This window comes from Pogona vitticeps, chromosome 4 (assembly GCF_051106095.1).
Source record: "Pogona vitticeps strain Pit_001003342236 chromosome 4, PviZW2.1, whole genome shotgun sequence".
In the NCBI taxonomy this organism is placed as follows: domain Eukaryota; kingdom Metazoa; phylum Chordata; class Lepidosauria; order Squamata; family Agamidae; genus Pogona; species Pogona vitticeps.
The window spans coordinates 60,227,517-60,249,451 of NC_135786.1; the positions used below are offsets into that span (position 1 = coordinate 60,227,517).

Consider the following 21,935-nt stretch of genomic DNA (forward strand, 5'->3'; position numbering starts at 1 on the left):
TGAAATAGAAAAAGCTGAATTCTAACCTGAAAATCAGCAGCATGCATTTACGTTATATTGGATTTTTTTAAAAAACAGGAGCTTTGAGATACTGTATCTCAGGTTTGCATGTCCAATGAAATCCACCACATTTTAAGGCTTTTTCTCCCCATTTGCCTAAGAGGTAAAAATTCTATGTGTAGTAATAGAATAAAAGAAACGACAGGTCTGAATGCATAAAATTAATACATTTATAGATCCATTTTCAGGGTGTTAATTGCTATCTAATTAGAACAATTACATCAATTGCTCAGGCAGACTGATTATATTGACTCTCAAAGGGAAAGCCTTGGTGCTTACTATTACAGAAAAGACCATTTATGAACATTGGAACAGTTATCTGCAAAATTAATAGAAACATTTGATCTGACAGAATGTTAATGTAAATCATATCAGAAACAGCACCCATGCAGGTTTGCCTGAAAATATATTGCATGGCTGTCTCATATGGATTCTTATGCAGTGGGTCTTCCGGTATTTCAGTATATGAGATCAATTCATTCATCATCCCTTGATCTCATCCAGACAGTGTGCAAGTCATTCAGAAAGGTGCAGGTACCTGGTGTGTATGTGTTAATTTTTTGTTTGATATTCTTGAAGTTGCATGTTAAATTGATATACAGTATTGCTGTGCTCTGGCAAGTAAGTACCTTTGTACTTTCTTTTCTTTTGGTGTCTATCTCATTGCTGAATAATCACATTGAAGAAGACGATTACCATCGTGTATTCTATGGTAGCGTGTAGTTGAAGAGCACTCCTCTACCTCTGCCCTAAAATAGGAAATGCATCTTTCAGATAGATTTGCTATTTTGTTGATTAAACAATTGGTGGGGGTGAGTTGCTGTTCCTTCAGTTCCATGAGCATCAGGCCTGTGCAACATCAGCAAATATGTGGGAAATACAATTCCTGGAGTGTTATATAGGAATTTTGGGCATAATGGGTTTCTGTCTATGGAGTCATAGACGAGGGAAGGAAATATTCTGATCTCAAAGTCCTGATGTAATTATTTTCTTTCTGGTTTGTTGAGTAGAGCTGTTTGTTTTTTGGATATATTTTTTTTTATTCATGAGGGATTTGTTTTAAAACCCTGTGTGGAACTAATAGTTGCAGTTTCTGCAGTGTGTTCTTTTTAAAATGTGAATGGTTTATCAGTGCAGTGACTGGAGAATTGAGCTCTAGTAGTTACCATCTAGGTAATTTTAGAAAGTTCTCCCATTAAACTCTGATCAACTACATAAACTCAGTGTTATAAAGCATAAGTTGTCAAGACTCTTAACTATTTATGCTTGTATCCAAATCATTGTATTTCCTTGGCTTCATTTCCTTTTTTGACTTTATAGTCTTTTCAAGGTGATTTATTATGAAGAAATGGCTGTGCCTGAATTTCAGCAAAAGTTCCAAAACCAGTATTGTAGTAGTTGTTTCTCTTATTCATAGTAGTTGTTTCTCTTACAAGGAGCAAGCAAATATATGGACTAGTTAACTTTTAAAAGCTAGTTTGCATATAACTTCATATTTTTCCCAAATAGTAAATTCTTATTTCTCTTAATTATGCCCTTTAACCAGTTTCAGAATTACTGCCAGAAAATCAGAATCCTAATATTTTCTGTTTACTTTTATCTTTTGCTGAGCAAGCTAAGCAAACTAACAGTCTAGCAAATCCATTCTGTTTTGGTCCTTTCTGTTATACTTCTCTAAGAACACAGATTCGAGCTTTGTTGGGTGGAGTGGTACTTCTTTTGAAATCAAAGTTCTCAGGCTAGGTTTTCCTAGATGCAGACTTGACCCTTGATGCCCAGGTAACAGTCAGAATCAAGGATTCCTGTGTGTGGTTTACTGTTCCTTGTATGGCAGTTCCCGTTGTGAGCAACAGATAGGAAGCCTCTGTGGAGCCGGTGGCAGCAGCTAAATCTTGAGTGGTTGGCCTGGCACCAGGGGGGCAGACCCTCGTTATCTGCACCTGTGGGGGGATATTTGCATACGATTACGAATACCCCCATCTCTATTCATAAGTCAAGAACAAGCCTTGTTATAAAGGAAGCAAGAAACCCCTGTCATACTAGCACCAGTCTGTTCACAGTACACCAGTGTTCCCCTCCATTCACTGAATAGTGGATTCACATCTAAGTTGAAAATTTGGACTCAGGAACTTCAGTTCATTCTTTTCAATTGCCACTCATTACCACATTCCTCTACATTGGTAAGATAGTTGTGTTATTACTTATAACATGTAGGACAGCCGTGTTGTCGCCATGTTCTTGCAATTTCACTAAGTGTCAGTGTCAGAAAATATTCATACTTTAGGCAATGATAGGCAACCTCAGGGAGGCCAAGGGACATTTTTTTTTAGAATTTACTGGTATGCCCTAATTGGATTTTTAATTATGCATTTTTTAAAAAAAAATTCAAAGTTTTCAATATATACCATAAACATTGCTATAATGGGTTTAATTTAAAAAGAAGTATCAGGGAAAAAATCCTTGTTTCCTCTAGTGGCCAATCTTTTTTTAACAAGTTGGGGTATAGGGCCACCACAGATGCTGGGACCACCTCACAACCTTACAGAATTGTTTTTTACAGTGCCCAGAGGGTGCAAAGCAAAATTCTGAACATTTTTTTTCAAAAACATTTTTTTAATGAATGTGTGGGAAATAAAGGCTCCAAAGGTCTGTGGGGATACATGTGTCCCGTGAGCCACATTTTGCCCATTCCTGTGTTAGGGGAACACCATTATCCCTATTAACTGAGTTCCATATTCATGGATAATTTGTCATATATTTTATAGATAACTTACGTGTTGTATATGATTCTGCTATCATAAAATAAGCATTAATTTCTGAAACTAAAATACAGATGAACTTGTCCTGAGCCTTTAGGAGATAGCAGATGCTTTATTCCACCCATACTAGTAGCACAAAGTAGGAGAAGATTTTAAATCCATTTGAGTGACATCAGAAATGTGCAATGCTTATATGGGGCCATACCTTTAGATATTCAGAAGATTGATGCCATCAAATTAATGTATTTCCTATAGCATTTTTCATGTGTTGAGCATAAAGTATACTCAAATGGATCAAAATCAATGGTCCATTAATAACAGATTACATTAAAGATATATGGAAATGCCTTATTGATTATGTTGCTAAAAATGAAAATCTCTGTACTAACAGTATATCATGCTGGTGCAGGTAAATAAATTGGAAAATCTGATATGAATTAACAGAAGAGGTAGAAAAGTCATTCCTTTTTCATAAATGTGAGCTGTTTTACTTAGGCTTGTAAATTTTCTTCTGGCTTTATCATCATAATACTGTACTCACACATACTATATGTTAGGTTAGTATTTTATCAGCAGTGGACCTTTCCACTGCAAAAGACAAATGTGTAAAAGCTTAGACCCTGTTCTAGGTAAGAGAGGAAACTAGTGTGTTGTGGCAGTCATTACTTTGGGTATGTGGGAAAGCTGCAAAAACATGACAGCAGTCATATTTGACTTTAGTGAGTAGCAAAGCTAGTGAGGGTGAAATACTTGAAGTGTAAGGTAGTTCTGTTGGCTCACTTGCAATGAAGGAGATGTGGAAGTTGTACAGTGGGCCCTCTACTTACGGAATTAATCCATATTGGAACGGTGGCTGCAGGTCGAAAAGTCTGTAGGTTGAGTCTCCATTGACCTACAATGCACTGAAAATGAATGAATGCCGTAACCAGCCATTTTTGTTCCATTTTTGTTCAATTTTGGGGTTTTTTCTGGTCTGTAGGTCGATTCTCCGGCTGCAAGTCGTACCTAAATTTTGTGGCCAGAGAAGTCTGTAACTCGAAAGTCTGTAAGTCGAGCTGTCTGTAAGTCGAGGGTCCACTGTACCTTATTTGAAAGCAAAAAAATAAAAAACTGGGATAAAAGAGAAGCTCAGGTTAGAACTGAAAAGCTAGTTTTTACCCCTAGAAATTCTGTCTCCTTTTAGGACAAGTAGATATATTAAGGAAAAACAAATATGCCCTATCCAACTTCACATTTGAGAAGGTGTTTATGATTTCTAAATTTAGGTAACTGAACTGCAGTATATATTATAGTGGTGCCTCAACTTACAACCATAATCTGTTCCAGGAGATGGACGTAACTCGAAATGGCCATACGTTGAAGCACCATTTCCCATAGGAATGCATTGAAATGCAATTAATCTGTTCTGGCCAAAGAAAAAAATCACCAAAAAAATCACTGCAAGACTCATTGGAAACGCAGTTAATCCCTTCCGGCCGAAGGGGAGGGAGAAAAGCAATCAAGCGTGCAAGACCTATTGGAAATGCACAGAAAACAAACGGAGCAGATCATAAATACCCAGAGAACAAAGGGGGCATGTCGGAAATGCAAAGAAAACAAAGGGGGGGAAAGGGAATCATGCAGGACCCATCGGAAATAGGGGGGAAAACCAAAAAGCAACCAACCCCCCCAAGATCCATCGGAAGTGGGGGAGAGCCAAAAAACAAAATACCCCCCAAGACCATTGGAAATGGAGGGAAAACCCAAAAAGCAACCAAACCCCCCAAAGACCCATCGGAAATGGTGGGAAAAAAACAAAAAACAAACAAGCCCCCCAAGACCCATCACAGCATAGAAACATAACCCCCCATGGTTGTTGTGCTCTGTCCAGAGCATAGAGTGCTGTCCTCTGAAGATGCCAGCCACAGAAACTGGCGAAATGTTAGGAAGAACAACTTTCAGAACATGGCCAAGGAGCCCGAAAAACCCACAACAACTATTAGATCCCAGCCATGAAAGCCTTCGCGAATACTTACCCCCCAGTTCAAAACCACGCTGCAAAAACGGCCAGAACCATTTTTAAAAAGCAGAAAACAGCACCTTACCTTACCTTTCCCCTGCCTTTTTTCTGTTCGTAACTGGAAGCTCCGGTCGCAAGTAGAAGCAAAAATTTGCAGCTGGAGCTGGTCGCAATTCGAAATGGCCGCAAGTAGGGACATTCGTAAGTCGAGGCACCACTGCAATAAGGTTAATAACAGCTACATGACAGTTGAGATAATGTTGACTATATTATGATTATAATAATTATCCTGGCCGGATCATAGTTATACTGGGCTCCATGGAGGACTGGAAAATGAATTTGATAAAATAAACATAGTGTTTGTAACATCTAGACAGTAAAAAGCCACTGGTAACTTACCTACTGTTTCTCTTGAGAGTTTTCCAAAGGAGTTTGCCTTCTGGTGATTACACTTCAGAGTCATAGAAAATACTGTGATTTATATTTGATAGACATTTAGAGCAAAGAATTAGTAGAAATTTGTTGAGAATATTAGCAGATGCCATTCAAGTTCATTTTGTATCTTATATTTGGAGTTTGATATGGTATGAAGGTTTGTAATTACACGTTAATCTGGATTATCTTGAATAAAAAATGTGTTGTTACAGCAGAAAGTCTCTGAGTGCATAGATTCAGTCACACAGTATAATAGCACATGCCAGTTTTGAACCAATTTCATGGTAAAGAAGAAATAATATTACCTAATTAAATAGTACTATAGCTACTATAAAAAGTGAATATTTAAAAATAAGACAGAGCCATTGAAAAAGTAAAATATTTCAGAACTGTGCTCTTCGTTGGTTACTTAAGAAAATGGCTGATATTAAAACTATAATCCCGTTACAGTTTTGCAAATTCTGGAGAGTAACCTGGTGGTGTGAACTGTCAAGGTGGCAAGTACATGCCTGGTCAAGCACATGGCATCTTGTCAGTTAAATACACTTCACTATGGCACCCTCTTTGATTCCTCTTCCATATGCTTAAAAATGCAGTAGGATTCTGACATGGGAGATTCAGGGGGAGAAAAGAGCAAAGTACATATGAAGATCCTCGTAGAGAACTACAGGCCCAGTCAGAATAGGCAGTTCGGATATCTGCTACAAGACAATGTAGGAAAACTATTAAGCACCAGGTCAAAAACTATTTGTCAGATGTTTTGAAGTGGTTTATGGATCCAGGTGGTATAACTGCCTATTTTAAGTATTTCCTGTTCTTTTTCCTGTTCATTGTGGTTTTACTAGGATTTCTAAAAATTACATTTTGTATCCCACTGGATAAAGGTCATTGCATGCGTAGTAGATGGACAGACTACAAGAAATTTACAGAAGGCTATCTCTGCCATTTGAGTTATATGTTTCTATCATACAATACTAAGTCTAGTTTTGTTCCTAATGTTTTTCCTTAGGATTTCCCCTGTCAACTTCAGAATGTTATACATACATACATAGACCTTTATTGGCATTTGATTACATTAAAGAGAAATAAACAAGTTGCTAGGTAGAGAATATAAGGGACAGATTAGAACTAAAATTGGGAGGGATGGGGGTTGCGGTTGCTCATAAGAATGGTTAACATAAATTCCGCGACGAGATTGGTAGTGGTTGAAAGGGAATCACTAAGGAGGATTGGGAGGGGATCAGAGAGGGAAGGAGGGAGGGTTTGGAGAAAAGGCTTTAGTAGGGAAGATCTAAGGGCAGAGTGAGATGGGCAACGAAGTAGGATGTGGGCTACTGTGTCTGGTTCGCGAAGGCAAAATCTACATAGTCTATTTGGACGGGGGATGTTGGAGTATCTACCAAGATGATAGGCAGATGGGAAGATGTTTAAACGAGCGAGGAGGAAGGCCCTCCTTTTCCTTGGGTCTGTCAGGTGAAAGAGGTAACTGGCTGGGCGGCCCAGTGGGGGGGGAGCCCGAAATAGGATGGTGAACAAGTGGGATTGAGGTTTGATAAGAGGGTACGGGTTTCTTGTTCCAGTAATTTAGACTTAATGATAAGGTGGGCTTTAGGAAGGTCGAGGTCAGCCAGGATTTCAGGGGATAGGTCAAGGGTAGAAAGCTTGGCATCTACTAGTTTAAACCAGTTGGGTATGTGAGAGTCATGGATAAGGTCGTATAAAATGGAAGTTGGGTGAGAATTGAGACGGAGTTTCAACCAAAATTTGAAGGTGGAAATCCAAGCGAGGATGGAGGGAAGATGGATACCTAGTTCTAATGAAATCGTGGATAGTCTAATTAGGTTGGGAATCCCCAGAATCTTACGGAGGAATTTAGAGATTGAGCAGTCCAGTTCGGAATTGGCAGCTTCGATCCAAACAGGTGCTCCGTACAGTAGTTGAGGAATAGATTTGAATTTAAATGCCTGAAGAGCAGCAGGAATGAACTGGTTGCCTTTGTTAAAGAAAAATCTGGCTATGGCATTTTAAGATAGAAGAGCTGAAGATATGGCAGATTTACGGTGGAGTAACCAAGAATGACGGTAGTGAAATGTAACTCCAAGGTACTTGAAGGATGATACTTGCTGAAAGCTAAGGTGTTGTATTTTCCATAGGGACAGGGTCCATGATTTGGAGAAGACTAAAATTTTTGTCTTCTCAGAATTAATGGATAGATGGTTTATTAGGCAGTACTCTTGGAAAGTTAAAAGCAGCTTACAGAGACCACGTTTAGAGAGAGATAAAAGGACAGCATCGTCGGCGTATAGGAGGAGGGGAATAGGTGAGTTGTTCAGGGAGGGGGTGGGGAGGTCAAGAGGGAGTAGGGCAGAAGGAAGGTCAGCTAAGTAAAGGTTAAATAAGAGGGGAGCCAGGATGCAACCCTGTCTGACGCCTTTGTGAATAGGAATGTCTTCAGTCGAGGCACCTGTACAATCTAAACGGACGCGACATGAGTTGGAAGAATGTAGCTGTTGGAGGAGGGAGAGGAGGCGGGGGTCGATATTCCAGTTCGTTAGTTTCTTCCATAGGATGTTCCTGTCCACGGAGTCGAAGGCTCCCTTGAGGTCAATGAATGCAGAATAAAGTTTAGCCTTATAAAACTGAGAATATTTGTTAACAAGAAAACAGAGGGTGAAAATGTGGTCCAGAGTCTGTTATAACTTCCTTACAAGGTCCACCCAAAATTTAGTGGACCCATTTATTGTTGCGTACAATAAGGCTAGGATGGCATACTGCATTAGAAAAGCACAAGACTATCTCTGAGCAAATCATCTCCTATAGTTCATTCCTAGTATACCGAATGGTTATAGGGGCACTTCAAGGAATAAAGTGTATTTTCTTTTAACAGCCTTGTTCTCTTTAGGTTTGCCAACATTTTCTTTAATGTTATTGGGTTCTTCTCCATTTTAAATGCAAGCAGCTTTCAGAGGTTTGGGCTGAATAAGATGCTTTTTTCCTGAATAGTAATGCTCCAGGTATTTGTCAGGTACCAAATATTTGTTTATCTTCTGTTCCTGCCTCTTGTTTCATGTGGTTAAATTCCTTAGAGAGGATCATCTTAAAAGCTTCTTTATTTCACTCAGAATGGAGTATTTTGAAAATGTACCTTCAGCACATCCCATCAGAGTGCCACATCAGAGTCTTCTGGCAGGGCTGTCATTAGGCTCTGCTACCTATTTGTGTTTCCCTCTGTTGCTATGAGTAACCTGAATTATTTGCCCTCGTCTTACTTTATGCCAAATTGCTTTTGAATCCCTTATTTTATGGACCTGTCCTTTTGATGCTTGAGTGCTGTTGTGGTGTGCTTCACTTTGGCGGGAGCAGGCCCTCCCTTGTTCCACCTGGGGCCATCGGATGTCACCCATATATGCACTGTAATTGCTACTCACTTTATTGCACTTTCCTGGCAGTGCATGCTAAGATTTATTTATTTACTTTTAACAACAACAGTATGGAACCAAAGAGATTTATTTTATCTTTCAGCGATTACAATCCACTTGTTCAGATGCATGGAATATTATTTTAGAGGTCTCAGGCTCTATAACTACTCTCTTAGTTGCCTGGCCTTAACTGGGCAGGAGCATCATGCACCAACTAAATCTGATACTGTATATTCAGCAGGAAGAAGCACTGCAATGTCCCTTGCGCTGGAGTCATAGATGCTTGAAACTCCCATTAAATACTTCTGTTATTGAATACTTTGTGAATTTTTAAACGTATCTGCTCTAAAAACAGTGAGTTGTTTTGTGTATAAAAGCTCAAAGCAGTATGTATCAGACCAAAAAAGAATAAACACACAGCCACACAAAAAACAAACTAGGCATGTAAAAAGCAACAGTGGTAATACTGTATACCTCCTAGTTAATCTAAGAGCTGGCTGGGTAACTCAGTGGTTTAGGCACCTGGCTGCAGAGCCAGAGGTTGGAAGTTTGATTCCCTACTGTGCACCCCATAAGAGCCACCGTGTGTAGTCTTGGGCAGGCTTTACAATCCCAGGATACACCCAGAAGAAGGGACTGGTAAACCACTTCTGAGTACTAATAGAAAACCCAGGAAAGGATCACTGTTAGTCAGTATTGACTTGATGGCACATGATTATTTTATTATTAATTAATTTATAAAAACCTCCATAATAAAACAGAGTAGATAGAGAAGGGCCACAGAGGTTTTCTCAACAAGCCTCCCTTAAACACCATTCCTTAATCTCCATGCTTTAGTCAGAAAACCACACACTGAGCACTTGGAATGTGGCCAAATAAGAGCCTCCCTAGTTGGTCTTGTGGAATAAGAAGGTGCTTGTGATGGAGATTTTGAGTGCTTTCTCAGGGAAGGTGGGCAGAAAAGAAATCCAGAAGTACAGCTAACATTTTGAGTGGTGTACAACTATTTGCTTAATAAACATAGAAACTACCCTGTTTCCCTGAAAATAAGACCTAACCTGAAAATAAGCCCCAGTTAAGTGAAACCCCTCCCTCCACCATTGTGCAGCAACCAGAAGAAGATGACATGACTGTATTTGAATAAATATAGATGGTTGTATAGTGGCGCCTTGACTTACGAACATCCTGACATATGACCATTTCAAGTTATGACCAGCTCCGGCCGCAATTTTGCTGTGACTTGTGGCTGGAGCTTCCAGTTATGAACAAAAAAAGGCGGGGAAGTCTTCATAGAATTGGTCAATTTCAGTCTCCTCAGCATTGGTGGTTGGTGCATAAACTTAGATGACTGTGATGTTGAAAGGTCTGCCTTGGATTCGTATTGAAATCATTCTATCATTTTTGAGATTGTATCCCATTAGAGCTCTTCCCATTCTTTTGTTGACTATGAGGGCTACTCCATTCCTTCTACGGGCTTCTTGCCCACAATAGTAGACATGATAATCATCTGAATTGAATTTGCCCATTCCTGTCCATTTTAGTTCACTGACGTCCAGTATGTCAATGTTTATTCTTGCCATCTCCTGTTTGACCACCTCCAGCTTACCAAGGTTCATAGATCTTACATTCCAGGTTCCTATGCAGTATTTTTCTTTGCAGCATCGGACTTTCCTTTCACTTCCAGGAACTTCCACAGTGGAGTGTCCTTTTGGCTTTGGCCCAACCACTTCATTAGCTCTGGAGCTACTTGTATTTGTCCTCCACTCTTCCGATCTGAGGGTCCCATCTTCCAGTGTCATATCTTTTAGCCTTTTGTTTCTGTTCATGGGGTATTCTTGGCAAAGATACTGGAGTGGCTTGCCAATTCCTACTCCAGATGGATTGCATTTAGTCAGAACTCTACACTATGACCTGTCTTTGGTGTCCCATCCCTGCATGGCATAGCCCATAGCTTCTCTGAATTACTCAAGCCCCTTCGCCACAACAAGGTAGCAATCCATGAAGGAGAGCAGGCTTCTTAGATCAGTCTTATTTTACTCTTTGCTCCCTGTTTGCAGCAGAATTATAGTACTCTTTTAACTTCCACAAATAGTCTTTACAAACAAATGAAGTTATTTCCCTTTAAAAGATTTTTATGTTCTGAGTAGTCTAACATTTCTGTGGTTTTTAGTAGTGTAGCTTCATGGTTATGACCCATTAGTACATTGCTTTGAAGAAAGAGGGGGTCTTACTCAAGTTCTTTTTTTGTCTATGTTTTTGAAACGAAATGGAGGTATTAGCACATTGATGTATATTTTATATGACATATAGCAGGATAAGCATGCTAGTAGGCATTCTGTGCATTTTAATTCACAGTGCAGGTGTGCAGTGAATTAAAAAGAAATCAATATGGTATGTAGCACAGACTCTGGCAACCTAAGAACATAGACATATGTTGATAATGTCTGAGGAGAGCATTTTGGCATTCGTATGACAGGCACTAAAGAAATAGTGCAACATTTGTTGACATGGAGTGATTGCGATAACAAATAGCTTCTGACAAATGTCTATTTATTATTAAATTCATGCACCCGTCTGGTTTTTGTTTTAATTATTTGCAAATAGGACTAAAAATGCAAAAATAAACTCTAAAGACTGATGGTATTACAATTCTAAAGGTTAATCAAATCTAACAAATAAGGTAAAATCTACCACAGACTACTGAACAGAAGACAGAAAGTTTTTCTCAAACCAGTTATCAGAAGGCCTGTGAGAATATGTGTAATTTACATAGTTTGGGAAAAATTAGTTCCTAAAGGTCCATAGGGTCCCTTCCAGCTCTGTAATTCTAAGGTGCCATATGCACCTCCAAATGGAGGGAATTGCATAAAAAGGGCATCCTTCATTCACATCACTGTTTCCCAGGCATCACTGGTATGTGGGACCAAAAGTGATTGCCATTCCAAAATTCTTAAAAGCCAGGCTTTTGTATATCAGAAGACTTTTTGATCTTTTGTTAACGGCCTACTGGTTGTCTCATGATAAAGGTACCAATCATCTTTGCCCCTACTGCCAATTTGATTCCTATGAGCCAAAATCCTTATGTACAGCTGTGTTAGTGTAACACAAATGATGAAACGAGTGCATATTAATTGCCTCATATTGAAAACATCACTGTAGACATTTCTTACTGCACACCAAGTCATGCAAGTCTATATGCTGTAGATACGTCTACAGTTATTTATTTTATGAAGCAATTTACCTCCAAGTGTGTTTCAATTTGCTGTTGAAACTATGCAAGAGGATTTTGGCCATTGTTTTCTTCCATTGAAGAGTGGCATTGTCATTTGCTAATTATCAGCCATTCAGATTTATTTATTTATTTATTTATTTATTTATTTTATTTATATCCCGCCTATCTAGTCGCAAAGGACCACTCTAGGCGGCTTACAACAGGGAAGAATACAATAAATACAATACTTTTGTTAAGTGCTCAAAACCGTTCTCAACTTTTAGGAGCCACTGAAGATGAATGCCAGTGAAACTTAAAATTATTCTTAATCATTTCTAAGTCTCATATTTGGGATTGGGTTTAGTGCATTTGGGACTACAGCATGGATCTTTGTAGAAATTGCTGACAGAGTAGAGAAATACTCTTCACATGAACTAATAAATGGAGCCACCATCTTAACCTAGTTTTCCCACTAACTGTTATGAAAAACAGCCACAGAAAAGTATATCCCAGACAGGAGCATTTTTTCCCAATTTTTGCAAGAGTCTGATTTCTTTAGGTAGCCACTTGCTTGAACTTCTCTTCCTTGAATATTTTGTTCTTAATTTAATTGCCTTGCACCTTGATAGCTTAAGTACTAACAAACTATTTTCCTTACTCTGATCCACATCCATTCTTGTCAATATAAAGATTGGTTGATCATTATCTTCTAATTTACCCTTTCTTTGTGAAAGGCTGACATATATTAAGCAGTCAGCCTGCTGGCATGCTTTGTGTCGATTATTTATTTTGTGTACTTTCTTTTGTCTTTCCTTTGTAATACATTGAAAAATTTATTCTAGATTTTCTACCGAAACCCCATAATCCCAGAATACCAATATCCAACAGTCTTCAAATTGTCATGCCTAATCATGCTTAATCATACTACCTTGTTTCCCCAAAAATAAGACCTAATCTGAAAATAAGCCCTAATATGATTTTTCAGGATTCTGGTAATATAAGCCCTACCCCAAAATATAAGCCCCAGTTAAGTGAAACCCCACCCTCCACCATTGTGCAGCAAGCAGAAGAAGACGACATCACTGTATTTGAATAACTGTAGATTGTTGTACATGAAAAAGTAAAACATCCCCTGAAAATAAGCCCTAATGCTTTTTTATCTGGAGCAAAAATTAATATAAAACCCTGTCTTATTTTTGGGGAAACACAGTATGTATCCATACCCAGCTTTTATGGTATAGTCATACAGAATGCATTTGGGGAGAACAGCAGTAGGACTGCTCCTAAATCTTGGTGTCCTGAATTATATGACTAGCTTCCAGAGACAAAAATAAATCCTGACCATATGACAGGAACATTCAAAATTGTGAGCATCCCAAAATTAATAAAATTCCTAACTACTTCCTTCTCCTTTCAGAAACTTTTAAAAAAAGTCTCGGATCTCACTACTTCTTTGAAGGACATGGAAATAACAATTACCTAATGTAGTGGCCCTGAAGAATTGCTTCAGAATGTGGGGGGAAATGGTGAAATATCCACCTGCACTTCCCAGTTTATACAGGGGAAATGCTGAAGTGCTTATACTCAGCAAATATCTCCCTTAGCTACAATCCTGAGCACACAGCATGCCCCCTTTTCCCAGTTGTGAATTCAAAGAAGTTCTTAGGCACTAGATGGGCAGGATGTAAATGTAACAAACAAACAAACGAATGAATTCATGTGTTCTTACTGATAATAAGGTCAAGAGTTGTATATATGAATTTCCCCCACTTCCCAATCATCTGATACTAGCTGATTCCTGTGGATGGAGGTGCACATGTGTAGACATATGCAAAACTGCTTAAACTGCCTGTGGGTAAGAATCTCAAACAATTTACAGGATTCTGAAGTGAATAGTCTTCCTCAGTGTATTAGGAAGATGTGGGGAGCTGTAACTATCTGCTTTTTTTTTTTCAAAAGTCACATTTTGCTCCTATTTCTGGGGCATCAACACTTGGCCCGTCAGCACAAAATGAATCTCAGAAGGTATGAAAAATGTCCATAAATACATTTACAGCTTTTAAAAACAATTATCTTTGGAAGTGGGTTGTGAGAAATATACTGACACAAATTGGAGTTTTTGTGATGGAAGAAAAAGGTTCTGCAGGTGCTCATTTGTAATGACCTGTAAAACTATTTTGTGGCTTTTGTCCCTGGGTCAAATTAATTTTGACAGGAGTCACCTCATGGTATGTGTCCTTGACTAATGGTCTCTATCAATGAAAATAAAGAAATACATTTGGCAAATGATTCACATTAAATAGTCAGATATAGTTAGGGAGTATTTCTCAAATTGAAATGGCTAAATCCAATAATAGCTATTACAACAACCCTCTTCACAATTTGTTAGAAAATATATTAGGGAGAAAATGTGTTTTTCATGTCACTATGAAACTCCCCTACCAGGCAGAGAGGGGTTGTTGTATTTCCACACTTAATTTTTTCTTTAAAATTCTGGTCCCAGATATGTGGCTAATAAAATAATTTAAACAGAATTTACTATTTCCTAGTTTGACTTCTGGTGCTGACTGGATAGCTCAGTGAATTAGGTATCTGACTAAGGAGTCAAGAGTTGAGAGTTTAATTTCCCACTATGCCTCCTGGTGAACAGAGCCAGGCTAGGTAGCCTTGGGTAAATCACACAATCCTAGAACACCTTCAGAAGAGAATGGTAAATTACATCTGAGTACCCTACACCTAGAAAACTATGGAAATGGTTGCCATAAATAAGAATTGACTTGATGGTGCATAATTGTATTAAAAACCAGTTTGGAGGATCTATGTGGGGCTAAAAGATAAAGTATAAATGATTTTTCAGTTTTTAATCTGATTTCCTCCTGGTCCAAATAGCCAATTTTCATGAAGAAGTGATAAACCTGTTAACCTATTCTGATATGTTTAACACTGCGGATAGTGTTATAGGTGCTGCAGTATGTTTTCCAATAAGTGGTATAGAGAGATATCAGTAAGCTCACCTCTCACAATCTTTCACCCTGTTGAGAGATTAGCACAAAGGACAGTCAGGATCAAAAGATATTGTAGGGTTGGTTGAAAGTGCACGCTGAGATTTAGAGTAATAGGGTAGTTTGGGAACAGAAAGCCACACTGCACCTCAAAACAAACCATTCATCTGGTTGTTGTAGTTTTTTCGGGCTGTTTGGCCATGTTCTTAAGGTTTTTCTTCCTAAGGTTTCAACAGTCTCTGTGGCTGGCATCTTTACAGGAAGATGCAAATAGCTATTCCAAGAATGAAATCACAAGAGCCTTCAAACCAAGAAAACAACACCAAACTGAAGAGGAAAAACAGCCACCCACAAATAAAGTATTTCTGCCATACATCAAAGGGGTCACAGACTGCATGGGGAAACTTTTGAAAAAACACATCCTACAATCAGTATTCAGGCCCACCACAAAAATACAACAAATGTTACAGTCAGCAAAAGACAAAAGGGACCCCCTCACCACTGCAGGAGTATACCGGACACCTCGCAGTTGTGGCCAGGTATATATTGAAACCACAAAACACGGCATCCACACCAAAATCAAAGAACATGAGAGACACTGCAGACCAAAACAACCGGAAGAATCAGCAGTAGCTGAACATGACCTGAAACAAGCTGGACATTAAATTCTATTTCAGAAGTACAGGACAGCACCAGCAATCCTTATGTTAGACTGCATGGGGAAGCCATTGAAATCCACAAACACCAGTAGAGCTTCAACAAAAAAGAAAAAAAGTCTGTGTGTTTAGTCGTTTAGTCGTGTCCGACTCTTCGTGACCCCATGGACCAGAGCACGCCAGGCCCTCCTGTCTTCTACTGCCTCCCGGAGTTGTGTCAGGTTCATGTTGGTTGCTTCGCAGACACTGTCCAGCCATCTCATCCTCGGTCGTCCCCTTCTCCTCTTGCCATCACACCTTCCTAACATCAAGGTTTTTTCCAAGGACTCTTTTCTTCTCATGAGATGGCCAAAGTACTGGAGCCTCAGCTTCAGGATCTGTCCTTCCAGTGAGCACTCAGGGTTGATTTCCTTTAGAACTGATAGGTTTGTTCTCCTTGCAGTCCAGGGGATTCTCAAGAGCCTCCTCCAGCACCACAATTCAAAGGCATCAATTCTTCGGCGGTCAGCTTTCTTTATGGTCCAGCTCTCACTTCCATACATCACGACAGGAAAAACCATAGCTTTGACTATTCAGACTTTTGTTGGCAAGGTGATGTCTCTGCTTTTCAAGATGCTGTCAAGATTTGTCATCGCTATCCTCCCAAGAAGAAGGCGTCTTTTAATTTCAGGGCTGCTGTCTCCATCTGCAGTGATCATGGAGCCCAGGAAGATAAAATTTGATACTGCCTCCATATCTTCCCCTTCTATTTCCCAGGAGGTGATGGGACCAGTGGCCATGATCTTAGTTTTTTTGATGTTGAGTTTCAGACCGTTTTTTGCACTCTCCTCTTTCACTCTCATTACAAGGTTCTTTAATTCCTCCTCACTTTCTGCCATCAGAGTGGTATCATCTGCATATCGGAGGTTGTTGATATTTCTTCCGGCAATCTTAATTCCGGCTTGGGTTTCTTCCAGTCCAGCCTTCCGCATGATGTATTCTGCATATAAGTTAAATAAGCTGGGGGACAATATACAGCCTTGCCGTACTCCTTTCCCAATTTTGAACCACTCAGTTGTTCCATGACCAGTTCTAACTGTTGCTTCCTGTCCCGCATATAGGTTTCTCAGGAGACAGATAAGGTGGTCAGGCACTCCCATTTCTTTAAGAACTTGCCATAGTTTGCTGTGGTCCACACAGTCAAAGGCTTTCGCATAGTCAATGAAGCAGAAGTAGATATTTTTCTGGAACTCTCTGGCTTTCTCCATAATCCAGCGCAAGTTAGCAATTTGGTCTCGAGTTCCTCTGCCTCTTCGGAATCCAGCTTGTACTTCTGGGAGTTCTCGGTCCACATACTGCTGAAGCCTACCTTACAGGATTTTGAGCATAACCTTGCTAGCGTGTGAAACGAGTGCAATTGTACGGTAGTTGGAGCATTCTTTGGCACTGCCTTTCTTTGGGATTGGGATGTAGACTGATCTTTTCCAATCCTCTGGCCACTGTTGAGTTTTCCAAACTTGCTGGCATATTGAATGTAGCACCTTAACAGCATCATCTTTCAAGATTTTAAATAGTTCAACTGGAATGCCATCACCTCCACTGGCCTTGTTGTTAGCCAGGCTTTCTAAGGCCCACTTGACTTCGCTCTCCAGGATGTCTGGCTCAAGGTCAGCAACTACATTGTCTGCGTTGTCCGGGATATCCAAATCTTTCCGATATAATTCCTCTGTGTCCGATATAATTCCTCTGTGTAAAAAAAGTCTAAAACTCAACAAAGCCTGGCTCCCAGCACTAAAAAATACAGCCTGCAAAAGGTCAACAAAGGACGGGTAATCACTGCACACAAAAGACCAGCTAACGACACCCATCAATCACAGTGACAGATAATCTCTCCCCTTTATCAAAACAATACACCCACAACAACAACAAAAAACACTTTGATCACCATAATCATCCAGTTTCCTGAAAGGACAAAAGGCTGATCCCACAGCTATAAATACTCAACTATCAAACAAACAGCAGCAGAGCACAGAGAGAGTGCTGACTCCTGTCCTCTGAAGATACCGGTCACAGAGACTGGTGAAACATTAGGAAGAAAAACCTTAAGAACACGGCCAAACAGCCCGAAAAACCTACAACAACCATCGGATCCTGACCGCGAAAGCCTTCGAGAATACATTAAACCTTTCATCACTCTCAGACTCCATGCCCCAATATCTTCTCCTTTGTCCCCCTGTGCAGGAAGTGGAAGAAAGCTGGCATTGTTTTTAGTAACTGACATATCACTGCATTGGCTTGCCACCGAAGTGAAACTGTAGTGGATTATAAAGGAAAGGGGAAAGAACAAGGAAATAATAGATCCTTTCTGTCTTTACCTTTTTTTCTGTCTCTCCACCACCACCACCCTGCCCCTGTGGGGAGCAGGGGAAATCTGGATATATATCCCATCAGTGGCAAGTCAGTCAGTATATATAGACTGCATTTTAAAGAAAAGGAGAGAGAGAGAGAGAGACCCCCCTCCACCTCTTTTTTCCTCCCTTTCCATGAGGAGCAGAAGAAACATGGATTTTAGTTTTTAATTTATTGATAAGTGGCATATCACTTCATAGGTTTGCCAGCAAGTGAAATAGTGCTGGATTGTAAAGAAAAATATAAGGAGTGGAAGGATATCATCCTCTATGTCCCCTCCTGTCACTCCCTCTGTGGAGATCAGTGGAAAGCTAGAATTCCCCTTCTTATTTATCGGTAAGAGATCTATTACTTCATAGCACTGAAACACTGGGGGAAACAGTACTGCTTTGGTTCAATATCAGTGATCATACATGCTGGAAACTGAACTAAAATGGAGAAATCGTACGTGTGTGCTAAAAAATCAGTAATCCCTGCCAGGGACCTAGAAAGTTGCAAGTAGACATGGATATGGGTTGGGCTGGCTTACAACTGCCTGTACATCATACGATCACTGGAAAATGGAGCAAACTAGCCCATTCCCCAAAGTGGTCCAAAACAGAAGATAAAGGGCCATTAGATTGCACTGCTTCTCAGTAGGTAATACTGGACCTTACTGGCTTATTCTTTGCTTAGAATATTCTTTGCACAAACTAAGGAAGACTGCAGGAGGTTAAAGGATTACAGTTGATCACTTGGTGGGTTTGATCTCTCTGAATTAACCGCCTATTTTTTATTGCATGCAGCAAGGTGCAGCTATAATTCAGGCACACTTGGCTAGTTTGAAGAGAATGTTTTTGTGTGCAGCTTTTGTGCCGGCCTCTGCAAACTAAGCTGTGTCCCATGATACTCTTGTATATGCCTGCTTTTGTTTAATTTCAAACTGTGGTGGAGTGTGCATTGTGGTTGTATCAGTGTTGCTGTTTTTTGTCATTGAATGCTAACTCTGGTGTCTTTCCAGTTAAGCTCTGTGTACCTTTTGTCTTTAAAAATCAATGGAGAGCAGTCATTTTTTGGTTTTTGGTTTTGTTTTTGTGTGGGGTTTTTTTTCCTAAAGTAGCTTTCAGCACTGCCTTCTTCACAAAAAGTCCTTTATGTTGGCAAATGAAGAGCAGGTTTCTGGATTGCCAGACTGGGAGACACAAAATGGCTCAGGTTCTTAGTAAATTCCAGCTGGTGGTTAGTTTGTTTTTTAATTTCTTTAGAAATTGTAAATCCCCTCCATAGCCTGTTAGGTGAGGAACACAGAAGCCAGATTCCGAGCCATTCTGTTGCCTTGTTCTGTTGAATCCTGGGGTAGAAAGGTGGAGACTGTGTTTGGGGTTTTCATGGGACAGTAGGGAAGGCGTCAGCATTTGAATAGTCAGCTTTATCCTAGAAATTGGTTAATCATTTATAGATATGCAAAAGAGGGGAGAAAACCAATACTAGAAGCTTGTAAGGTCTGAAAAGATTATGCAAATTATGGATATGTAAAGCAGACATGGAACATTAATATGAATAAAGCATGCTATATTCAACATTCTTTATCTTAAATTTAGAGGCTGTGACCTTGTATCTTCCCAGCCTTGATTGCTAATATCAGACAGAAATAGAAGTATTGTACAGTATGTGAGATGTGGAAAGCAGGGGTTTAACCATGCTTTAGAGCAGTGGTTCTTAACCTTTTTGAAAGAAACGCCCCCTTGAGCCATTGAGGAAGTTATCATCGCCCCCCTCCCTGAGGTGATGATATCTTACCTACCTACCTACCTACCTACCTACCTACCTACCTACCTACCTACCTACCTACCTACCTACCTACCTACCTACCTACCTACCTACCTACCTACCTACCTAGTCTCCCTCCCCACCCGGGTGCGAGGCAGTGCTTCACGGGGCGAGGATGAGGACCCAAGAGACACTTTCCTTCCACCTGATCCACACTCAATGCTCCCCTAAAGGAGAAAGGCGAGACGTGGCAGGTAGAAAGAGCTGGATCATCTGGCGGCAGCAGCAGCACCGGATCTACTGCCACCACTGCGGCTGCAGTTGCCTTCACAGGTTTGGCTTGCTCCAGCGCCCCCCTACCGCCCCCCTTCTGTTCTTTTGCCCCCACACTGCCCCTTTTCGTTCTACCGCCCCCCTGAAAAATGAAATCGCCGCCTGGGGGGCATTATTGCCCATGTTAAGAACCACTGCTTTAGAGCAGTGGTCGTCAACCCCCAGTCTGTGGCCCAGTGCCGGTCCGTGGGCTTCCTGGAACTGGGCCATGGACACAGATCTCCACCGCCCTTGGTGCTGCGGAGGGGCGTGCCGTGCTTGTGGAGGGGCATGTCATGCACGCGCTTTGCCCCCATGCCCTCTTCTCGGCTAGCTGACTTGCTTGCTCCCCTCCAATCCCCAAAGTGCCTCCACACACCCCATCAACACAGGCGCCTGCGCGCCCACATCGCTGCTGGGTTTTGCCTTTTACACTTACACCCGCGAGCACGACACACCCCTCCATGAGCACAACACACCCCTCCAGAAGCATGACACGCCCACCCGCGAGCACAGAGGTGCACCCACCCCCCCAACTGGTCCGTGCACGGGGCCCACACCCCCCAAACTGTCTGCAGTCCCAAAAAGGTTGGGGACCACTGCTTTAGAGCATAGTTGTCACAGCAAGAGGAGTGGTACAATAGGCTTATATTTTGCAATCCATGGTTCACTGTGACAGCTATCCTTACATGTTTTTCTGTACAGTGTTAAGTTTTTTTTTTTAAACTAAAGCCATCCTGAAATTTACCCTACTCAGTCTCCAGTGTTTACAGGAAACAGTAGAATCTGGGTTTAGCTTCCAGTTGGAGGAAGCTGTTCTAGAGTCTAGACAAAGAGAATGAAAACTCTCCCCTGTTTAAAAAAAGAAAGAAAGAAACTACTCTTTGTATATGCTTTTATCCTTCCAAAATGGAAGGGGATTTTTCCAGGCCTCTAGTTCAAGTGCAGCACCTACCTGGTGGAATGAAAGGGTTCAATGCCTGACTTCATCCTTCCTATTATCAGAAAGATACAGATAAGAATACTGTGGTGCCTCGACTTACAAACGTCCCTACTTACGACCATTTCAAGTTACGACCAGCTACGGCCGCACAATTTTGCTTCTACTTGTGACTGGAGCTTCCACTTACGAACAGAAAAAGGGAGGGGGAAAAGGCGGGAAATTCAAATTTCTAACTGTAGGTGGCAAAGAGGCTGCTTCTTTGTAGCTCTTTCGCCCCAGCAGTTAGAGAGTGTGTGTCGGAGGAGGCTTGGAACTGCCTCCTTCTGCTTTTGAGTGTGTGTGTGTGTGTGTGTGTGTGTGTCTGTTTGTGTGTGTCTCTGTGTGTGTCTGTGTGTGTGTTTTTGCAGGGAGGCTTCGGGCTGCCTGGTAAGGTAAGTTGCTGTTTTCTGCTTTTTAAAAACTGTTCTGGGTGTTTTTGGAGTGTGGTTTTGAGCTGGGGGTTATGTTTCTGTGCTGGGTCTTGGGGGGATTGTTTGTTTTGGTCCCCCCCATTTCCGATGGGTCTTGGGGCTTTTTGTTGCTTTTTGGAGTGTTTTTTCCCATTTCTGATGGGTCTTGGTGGGCTGTTTTTTTTTCTTTCCCCACTTCCGATAGATCTTGGGGGGTTTGGTTGCTTTTGGGGGGGTTCCCCATTTCCAATGGGTCCTGCGTGCTTCCCTTGCTTTTTTCTTTGTTTTCTTTGCATTTCCGATCTGTTCCGTTTGTTTTCTGTGCATTTCCAATGAGTCTTGCACACTTGATTGTTTCCCCCCCCCTCCCCTCCCCCTTCAACCGGAAGGGATTAATTGCGTTTCCAATGAGTCTTGCAGTGATTTTTTTCGGTGATTTTTTTTATTCGGCCGGAATGGATTAATTGCATTTCAGTACATTCCTATGGGAAATGGTGCTTCAACTTACGACCATTTCAAGTTACGTCCATTTTCTGGAACGGATTATGATCGT

At 40.7% G+C, this 21,935-nt stretch overlaps 1 protein-coding gene across 21 annotated transcripts in view; it reads left to right on the forward strand.

Annotated features, from left to right (window-relative positions):
• The window catches only part of PTPRF (protein tyrosine phosphatase receptor type F), a 653,187-nt gene that overhangs the window by 499,669 nt on the left and 131,583 nt on the right, over positions 1–21,935 (forward strand). The gene's annotated exons all lie outside the window — the stretch shown is intronic.